This window comes from Bidens hawaiensis, unplaced genomic scaffold, assembly GCF_021521415.1.
Source record: "Bidens hawaiensis isolate Kalapana, Puna unplaced genomic scaffold, B.hawaiensis_p1.1 tig00008947_1, whole genome shotgun sequence".
In the NCBI taxonomy this organism is placed as follows: Eukaryota; Viridiplantae; Streptophyta; class Magnoliopsida; order Asterales; family Asteraceae; genus Bidens; species Bidens hawaiensis.
The window spans coordinates 765099-775760 of record NW_027491651.1 but is presented as its reverse complement, the minus strand read 5'-3'; the positions used below and the strand labels follow the sequence as shown (position 1 = coordinate 775760).

Sequence of the window (10662 nt, the reverse complement as noted above, 5' to 3'; positions counted from 1 at the left end):
GGATAATATGATGATAGGTGTCGTGAATTCAGAGGCGATAGAGACGGGTATCCCAACGAGTTTGATGAGAGGCCCGGGATCTGTGTGAAGAAGATGCCATGTTTCTAATGTCTAGTGAACTTTTACATTACACCCCACCCCTGCTGCAGCAATATATATACATATATATTATTAATTATTATATTTCTATATCTATGACATCCTCCGTTTACTCTGCTAGATTCCACCTTCTTCTCAATATTATTATTATTATTATTATTATTATTATTATTATTTTTATTATTATCAATTTCGAAACACATTAGATCTGAATTCTGATTAGTTGTTTGAGATGAGTTTAATTTGAATTTCAATAATAACATTAGGGTTTGTTGGTGGTTAACTGGTTAATGCTGATGGTAATACTAACCGGGTTACTTCAATGGGCTGCAGACCTTCAAAAGCTGATGATCTGCCATTAGTCATTCGTTGCAGAGAACGAAAGAGGTTGATCAGGTCTGCTGCGGATTACCGGTACGACTTATCGGCTTCGCATTTGGCTTACTTTCATTCTCTTAAGGATATAGGTTATGCACTCTGTAGATTTGTTGATGAACAGCTTGTTATCCCTTCACCACCTCCATCATCTTCCCCTGTACTCACATTGCCTTCAGATCAGGGTAAAACTAAGAATCTTGGCTCGGTTTCGCATATTCATACTATTGATGATAGTGATCATGAATCTGAACCTGGGTCTGACTCGGAATCTGATTTAACCTCATCTTTGCATCATATTCATGTACATGATGATGGTAATGATAATATTAATTATGGTAATGGTAATCCGCAATCGTTTTCGAATGAACCTAGAGGATTACATGATTTTGAAGGTGTAAACCAGACTAATTGGGGTGATCCATTGCCTTATGTTGTGAATCCATCTGGATTCCAGTTTCAGCCTCCTTGGGGATCGAATCAGGGTGAACCGTATGTCGTAAACCCGTCTGCGTCGCAGTTTCAACCTCCTTGGGGGATGTATCAAGAGGGTTTTAATTCTTACAATTGTTATGGTGGGAACGAGTATTCGAATACGAATCAGTATGCTTATTATATGAAAAATTCTGCACCGGTTAGCCATACCGTGATTCAACCAGAGGAAGCAAGGGCCTTTCAAGAAACGAGTGAATGGGTTGACCCGACGCATTATGATCCATACGGGTACGGGTTTTCTTACGGTGGTGTGAGTGCAACACCACCTCTTCAGGAACCAAAGAAGCCTAAAAGTCCTCCTCCCAGCCACGACATCTGACTACTTTAGCTTTTTTTATACTTATGATGATGAATACCGCGGGTATGGATATGGGTATTGATATGGATATGGATAAGGGTATGAATCAATGGGTAGCAGTCTGGATTCTAATAAAGTGAGGGAGAGGGAGGGGATTCCTGATTTGGAAGAAGAAACCGAAACCGAGTCTCACGTTGAAGAGGTTGTAAAGACGAAGAAATTTAGTACAAAGAGAGATCTTGATGAAGGGAAAGAAGAATCTGATGTCAGTTCTTGGACGGAAACTTCTAGTAGTACCGAGGACAGTTTTAGGCGAAAACCGCCACCAAAATGCGAAGGCACTGCAAAGCCAGCACATGTCGAATCCACTTCAAATTCAGTACCATCTGATAATAAAGAAGCACATTCGGCCCACAACACGGAAGTAGATAAAAACAGTTCTGAGACAATCGTGTCAATAAGCACGTAGGAAGGTTATCAGGGTAAAAAGGGGAGTCATTTGGATTTGGATGAGTCGACACAAGAGTTAGAATCCTCGATTTTTAGTAGTTTGACAACGTTATCTCCTCACGGTTCACGGGATCTGCATGAAGTAGTTAATGAGATTAAAGACGAATTTGAAGTTGCGTTTAGCTATGGTAAAGAAGTGGCATTGATGCTTGAAGCAGGGAAGTTGCCCTATCAATCAAAGTTTGCACTTCTTAAGGGTAAAGAAATTTAATATAAGTTGTAATCTTTTATCACAGACTACTTATATATGTCACTTTTGCAGTGATCTTATCCAAGATTCTCTATCCAATAGCACCTTCATTGGCATCTTCAGACCATCCAGTGCAATCTGTAAAACTGTCTTCTCGAGTAACAAAATTAGCAGGATCGTATAATCTGGATGCAGTTGAGGATATTCGGCCTATTAATCTTTCTTCTACTTTGGAGAAGCTGTATGTATGGGAGAAGAAGTTATATAAAGAAGTTAAGGTAATACTAGTTCTACATAAAAACTTATGATGTGTACTTAATAATGACTGTAATGTGAAGTTGATACATTAGGTGATTGGTCTGATTTTAGGGTGAGAGAGGCTAAGGGTGATATATGAGAAGATGTGCAAGAGATTGAATGAATTAGATGCAAAGGGAGCAGAAGCTAGTAAGATTGATGCATTGTAGGCTTCTATAAGAAGATTAAAGACTAAACTTAACGTATCTATCAAAGCGATTGACGCCATATCATGCGAGATACATAAAGTGAGAGACAAAGAACTGCAGCCACAAGTCAACGAGTTGATTTAAGGGTATGAATTTCTTTTTGTATTAATGCAAATAGTTTATGCTGTTAATATTACATAACAATTATTATTGTGTTCTCTACAGGTTAATAAGAATGTGGCAAGCGATTGTAAAATGTCACCGAAAGCAGTTTGAAGCAATCATGGAGAGCAGGAGTCGGACTTTAAGGGCAAGCACGAGTCTTGAAAGAGATTCAAACCTGAAAACCACTCTCGAGCTTGAAGCGGGACTTGTAACGTGGGCCCAACATTTTAATAACTGGATTAATGCTCAGAAATCATATGTTGATTCTTTAAACGGGTGGCTAAAACAATGCATTGATCCTAAAGCAGAAGTAACCATTGATGGTGAGATTCCTTATTCCCCGGGTCGTTTAGGAGCTCCACCGATTTTCATAATATGCAACGATTGGGATCGGGAGATTAAAGACGTGTCTCAAGAACGAGTCTCGAGAGCAATGTTTAATTTCGCTTTGAATTTGAGACAGCTGCTGGAGAGACAAGATGATATGCAAAGACTAATGTTAAAAAAAGAGTATATTGCAAAGGATTTCGCGAGAAGAAGACAAGATCACGGCAAACGGGTCGATGGTTCCTTCGGACGACCAGGTGAGTCTTGATTATAAAGAAGCTATGAAGTTAGTTGGGAAAGGTGGGTCAAGTAGTTTACAAGGTGGTGTAATTCCTATTTTTAAGGCTTTAGAGAGTTTTACTTGTGATGCTTTAAAAGCTCATGAGCAGGTAAGATTGGTTTAATCGGGTTGATTCTTGTGCCCGATGGTGTGTATTTTCCAGGGGTAAGTTAGGAAATTCATTAAGCCATCGTAACATTTAGTAGGAAGAGTATTACTAGTTGATTAGACGGTTTTGGCCGATGGTAGCGGTGAATTCGGCTATCGGTTTTAAGAGACTAGTGATGATATTGTAGAGTTGATCAACATGTGTAGGTGTTGTTAGCCATTGGTATTTTGTATAGACAACTTGGCCATTTTTTTTTAAATATTGTTGGGTCTTTGTTTTAGTTTTATATTTAGTTATTAGAAAGAGTTAAGTGCCATTTTAGTACCTGTGGTCTGTCTAACTACGCAATTTTAGTACCATTTTTGATTTTTTTGCAAATGGCTACCTCAGTTTTCTAAAACTTGCAATTCTAGTACTTTTTTCTAACCTTGTTTATTTTTCTCAGTTAAATCAAGGGTAATTTGGTAATTTCCTTTACTTTATTTATTTTCTCTGTTCCTTTAATCATGTTCCCCTTTGTATCTTCTTAACCCTAAATCTAAACATCACCACCACCCCCACCTCCCACAACATATCTAAACCGCCCATCGATAAAGGGATTTAGATCCACCCAAACCTGTAATCCTAAAATCCTATTTGTGTTCACAGACCGAACATAACCTGATCATAATCAGACTAACCCGGTGAGTAAAACTTTCAAAAACTTTACAAGTTTGTTAATCTCCAAGAACCCTAGAAAACCCCTAATTTAACCCAAGTCAATGGATTCTCCATGGAACTGTACCTTCATCAACACTAGAAAACCCTTAATTTATTTGAATTTGAGTCTCCATGATGAAGAACTGGAGTTGGGTTCTTCCGAATATGTACAGAGGAGCAATAGGGGAAGACGACGGGAAGGGGATGTGGGTGGTGGTGGCCGAGTTTGGCTGTGCTGGATTTGAGGTGGTAGAGGTGTGGTGATAGTGGCGGTTGTGGTGGTGCCGGCGGCGGCTGTGGTTGTGGCATGGATTTCTGGTGGCGGCAGTTGTGGTGGTTAACTGGTGGTGGTTATTTCGCGGCGTGGTTGTTAGCCGGCGGCGTGGTTGTTAGCTGGCGGTGGTAGATGTATAGCAATGATGGTTGACCTTCGGGTCAAACCCTAGATACAAGTAAATCGGTTTATCTCACACATGAAATCAAAATTATTGCAGTGATTGTTTACAATGATTGTGGTGGTGGTTAGAGATAGATGAAGAAGATGGGTCTATTGTGTGTGAGATTGTGATTATGGTGTCTAGAATACAGAGGGATAGAAAGAAGACAGGGAAAGGGAGAATTTGATTAAAAGAAAATAGAAAAATAAATAATATAATAAAATTACGAAATTATCCCTGACTTAAAGGACAAAAATAAACTATGTTAGAAAAAAGTACTATAATTGCAAGTTTTAGAAAACTGAGGTAGCCATTTGCAAAAAAATCAAAAATGGTACTAAAGTTGCGTAGTTAGACAAACCACAGGTACTAAAATGACACTTAACTCTGTTAGAAATGACATTAAATTGTGTCAAGTTACACACATTAGAAAAAGAAACAAAACCATGTTACATGTCATGCTTCTTATGTGCATGTTTTGATCTCTTGTGACTCAACTAGGGATGAGCGTGGGACAGTACCCGTATCCGTACCCGTACGTACCCGTTTGTACTCGTACCAAAAATCAATAGAAACACGTACCAATACTCGTACCAAATATTTCGGTATGGTACGAGTACGAGTATGGGTATTGGTACGAGTATTTTGGTACAATACCCATTTTTGTACCACTTTCTTTTTTATTTCCAAATTTTTGATGATCTTGAAACCGGTACTGGTACAAGTAACAAACAACCTGGGTTAAGTTAGTCCTAGTATCGGTACTTGCACAAATATGTGACGGGTACCAAATTAGTATAGGTACCGAATTAGCCATCGATTTAATGATAAGATAGTATTGAAGAACCCTAACTCGGTCGCCGATTTTAAGTGATTTGTTTGTTGGTGCGTGTCTTGGATGTTATATTATTTAATTTTGAAGAAACGTTTGGTACTTGTTCAATAATAACATGATTGGAGAATTTATTTTATATATTAAATATATGAAAAATCTCAATTAAACCCTTATATAATCCAAACAAGTACAAAATACCAAATGTACCCGTACCTGTACCCGATTGTACCCGTACCAAAATTCAACTAAAATGAGTACCAATACACGTACCGAATAGGCTAAATCGGTACAGGCACGGGTACGTGTATGGGTACGGTACGAGTACAAGTACGGGTATTTGGGACAAAATGCTCATCCCTAGACTCAACCCCTTCTTCGCAAAGCTCGACGTCTTAATAACGCGCACATCATCATGTTTAATATGTTTTCTCTTCGTGGAACGAACCGAATCATCAACGCCTACATGCACGCGGTGTGTCCTAGCCCGTAAGGACCTTCTCTTGTGGTCTCAAAACCACGATCTCCGTCTCTTCCTGTAACGTTCCCTATGATAAGAAACACTCGCCTCCATATCTGAATCTTCCTCATCTTCCTCACATATTTGACTATTCATGTTTGCCAGTTCATTGTCTCTCTTGCGTTGTTTGCGCCTCTCGTGGATGGCAGTCACCTTTGCGTTAAAGACTTTCACTAGACCGAACAGACAACGACATCCACCTTGCCAACATGAGAAAACCATCCTTATAAAAGCCAGAGCATCTTGAAACTTGATATTAAAACAAGGTGAAGTATCTTCACTTTGTATAACAAAAAACCACTAGCAGAACTGCAATATATCATGTTGGACATTAGTTAGCTAAAAAAAGATATGTTAGTATGCATCCATAAATAATATTGTAATTTTGGGGAAAACTTACCAATGGTAAGCAATAATGTGACAGCAACAAATTTCAGTACATGTGCGACGCAGAAATATTCTATGTAACATAAAATATCCCATGTTGCACCACAAAATTTGCTGATCAAAGAGCAGAAATAATGAATCATTTCAAGTATTCAACTAAATTTAAAATGAAAGATGGTATGTAGCAAGCTATTTAATGTTTTATCAAGAGAAAATGACCAAAATGCCCGTTTGAACACTCAAAGCCAAGAAAATATCATTTAACCATCTTATTCCCAAATTGTCCATCCCTATATCTTGTCAAATCGACGGCTTTTAATCATTACTGTTACAAGATTTTCAACCAACCAGATTTTGCCACTTGTCCGTCAAACGCCAAGAAAATCCAGTTGGTTTTTTTTGACGCGTGGCAGAATCTTGTTAGTTAAAAATCTTGTTGGCTAATGATTTAGAAGTGTGTATGTCGAGATGATACATGGGAAAAAGCTGGTCAAATGGACATTTTAGTGATTATTATTATTATTATTATTATTATTATTATTATTATTATCAAACACATGGTATTTGTATGGTAGGCAAAGGCATACTCACTCGCAATCCTTGCCGGTAATAAAATTAAATGGAACACCAATGAAATGTAATATCGATTGTAATGGATTGCCCATCGTCTTTTTAACTTGCAAAATTCAGTTTAAAAAATGACCAACCTGTACAAAACAAAACACAACAACTAGATTCATGATCTAATTAGAACCAACAAATCATATTTATCATAACTGTCTGCAACAATAGTTTCAAATCTAGTGAAAGTAATAGTGAAAGTGAATGAACCGTTATTTCGTATTTAGCTTTTAGGAGGTTATTAGAACACAAATAATAATAATCAAAACCATAATTGGTTATTTATTTACAACAGATTATACTTCTTATTATATATATATATATATATATATATATATATATATATATATATATATATACTAGCATTGTTATCCGCGCGTTGCGACGGGATATTATATATGGTTAGAAATATCAAATCTATCATTTTTATTTAGCTATTACATTTAAATATTGATTACATGACATTGTATAATTACACATTTGACATAGAAAAGTTACATTTGAAATTCGGACAACAATTGTTCCATTATTTATATACATGTTACATGTATATTTATGTATATTTCTAAAGTAGTCAGTTTGTTGGTTGGATAAGAAGAGACATATGTACAATAGAAGAAGACGTGTCATCCCTATCCCTATTTTCTTTTTTTTTACGCGCATGATAAGCAATCATTATTTGTTCTCTTTCAACATCCAAAGGGTTGTTGATCTTTTATACTTCACTAAAATATTCATCCAAAAATTAATAAATCTAAAACATATAATTAACAATAAGTCTACACAATATTAAATATATATACCGATAATAACTTCTACAAATTGTTTTTAAGGCATTAGGTATGTATAGATGGCATCTGAATGTTCAAATTTTGTGTTTTTGGAATTAAAAACACAGTGGCCAAAGTTTATGTCTATGATATTAAAACACAATTTGCACGGTGATGGTTTAATTTGGGGTTTTATGAATCGAAAAAATTTGCAAAACTAACCATACAAATTATGAAATTCCCATGACCATGATATGATTTTCAATAAATTTTAGGATAATTTGAACATTGTTGTAAAATAATCTCAAATTCCATACCTATATAAAACCCTACCCTACCAGAGATCAATTGCAAAAACGTTGAATATTTTCATAAAGCATACGACGATACTAAATCCTTTATGAATGTATCTATTTCTATTTTACATAACATCATAGAATATTGGTAATTTGAAAATAGAATTGTCGTACCTGTTTGAACGTGAGAGGCATAGAGTATGAAGAATATAACCGCCAAAGATTGTAAAGAAATAAATTATAAAAACTGTCGGTTTTATATCTAAATTATATTATGCGGGTTATTAATAAATTGGGTCGATAAAATTAAAGGATAAATAATGGGATATATGATATATGAGTATATGACGCTGATGGTAGTAAATACAAATTACAATTATTTTTAGTCAAAATGATATAAAATATGACGGTGGCAGGGGTAAAAGAAATAATACGTTTTTTTTAATATCAAGGGGGTAGACAAAATTAAATCATAAATAATGGGGCATATGATATACAAACAATTTTGCTTTTCATAATCAAAAGGTTATGATATACGACGGTGGAAGTGGTAAAATTTAATAAAGGGTGGGAATATAGGAAGACAACCAATTCTAAATGTAGTATAGATAATATACCTATTACCAGTGGCGGACCCAGGATTTTTTGCCACTGGGTCCCAATTTTTTCGGTTTACAAAATTTTCGGGTCGTTCGTTATTCAGGTCGGGTCGAGGCGAGGAACATAATAAAACACGGAAATATGGTGTCATCGGAAACTAGTAAGTAGAGAGAATCTAAATTAGACTTTTAACTCATTTTTATCCATATCCGAAAAACATAAAAAAAACTATACATATGGTCTTACATTCATGACCAAAACATGAAAAAATAACTTTAACACAAATATATAATTAATTATAACATACATACACAAGATAAATAATAAAATAATATGAAAAACTCATTTTGTCATTATATATGTTGTAGGGTGATAATGACTATATGAGTGAAACTAAAGAAAAACACAAATATCCTAACTAAATAACTAATATTGACTAGATATAAAAAACACAAAAAAAAACAACAAAAACATAGTATGGTGAGTCTTGAACCTGCAAACTCTCAAAGAAAAAGTAAGAGACTTTCCACTAGACCAGTTCAGTTTTAATAGTATGGGTTCCAAGTATTAATTTTTATGGGGTTCATACAAAATTTAATATACCCGCTCTAAGTAATTTTCAAAAAACATTGGTGTCCTGGGACACGATCGGATGTACGTGGGTCCGCCCCTGCCTATTACATTTACAATTGGATGCAACTTCACAGCTTTCATTTTATTATTCCTGTTTTTGTAAAGTTTATATTATATGTTCGGGAAAAAAATTAGAAACGATGTTTGTATAACTGTTCCGTCTCTCACCCAAACCAGATTACCGGTCGATATATATAACCGTTACTGGCGGTTATAAAACTGCCCAAGTAAATAACCGCTACATCGCATCTAAATATCGTTACCGGAGGGTATAAAACGCCGATTCACCGGAGGTTATAAAACGCCCTCTCCGGTCGTTTATTTTTTTAATCCTTCGCAAATGGTTCCCTAAAAAATAAAATTGCAAACCCCAATTTTGCCTAATCAATAGCATCTAACAAAGGCTCTCACAATTACTAGAGCGGAACAATGATTCCGGTAGTAATATCAGCGGAACTAAGATGAGTTTCTTCAAATCTAATGGATACCCGTTTAATGTCGATCGGTTTCAACAAATTTTTACTTGAAATGGGGGATTATGTTACTGCAAGGGTCGACGGTAGAAACAAAGAGAGGGTGGTGGTGAGATTAAGAAGAAGATATATGGTTGGTTTGTTGTAACTTCTTCATAGAGTTGTTGTTTTTATTCTGCCCTTACTCACTTTGTGGTTTGTTGATGTTCAATTGTTCCCCTCAAGTTCACTTATTAGGAATTTTTTATATTAAGCATTACATTTATTTATTACAATTTTGTATAAGAATAAATAGAATATCACTAAACGAATAACATTTTAACTCTAGGAATTTTCTTATAACCTTCATATATTAAGCATTACATTTATTTATTACAATATGTATCATTAGAAATAGAAAATAACTCTCATCATTTAATTTAAATTAACTATTAATTATTTATGTAACTAATTTTAGGTAATTTTCTCTTAAAAAACTTTTATTATGACGTTTTTCTAAATATACTAACTAAAACGAGTCTCATTTTTTCAAACCAAGGAAAAAGGAAGTACGTTAGATTTGATTTAAACCTAAGTAGCACGAAATAAAAGTGATAAATATATCTCCGCCGCAACGCGCGGATAAAAATGCTAGTTAAAAACATATATAATTCATCGTTATTTTCTGAATAGAAAAATATAATTAAGTTAGGAACGAACCATATTGGATTTGACGATAATGACTAAATATAACTTTTGAATTGATTACTTTAGTATTATGAATATCATTTAGCATAGTTAAAAGTTAATTGAGATCAAAGTAAAATTATATAATGTACATCAATAATAGTTACAAGACATGGAGGAAAATGCTAATGGTTATTTGTTAGTTACAAGTTACATACACCGTAATATATGATGAAATGCTAGATAGAAAACTAATTAAAATTGGCACGTATTTTGAGATAAAACAAAAAGAGCAACGCAGAAACGTTAAAAAACAAACAGAAGTAACAAACCGATGTCGATGTGCGGAAGTGTCAAACCAACAATAATCATAAACAAGTGACTTGGATAATCCTTAGAATCGGATTAGACTAAGAAAATAGTAGAATGAATTT

General features: G+C 34.9%; 1 pseudogene; it reads left to right on the top strand.

The window, feature by feature from the left end:
• The first annotated feature begins 421 nt into the window (after positions 1-421).
• Positions 422-3313, top strand: LOC143530500 (uncharacterized; annotated as a pseudogene).
• Positions 3314-10662: the final 7349 nt, after the last annotated feature.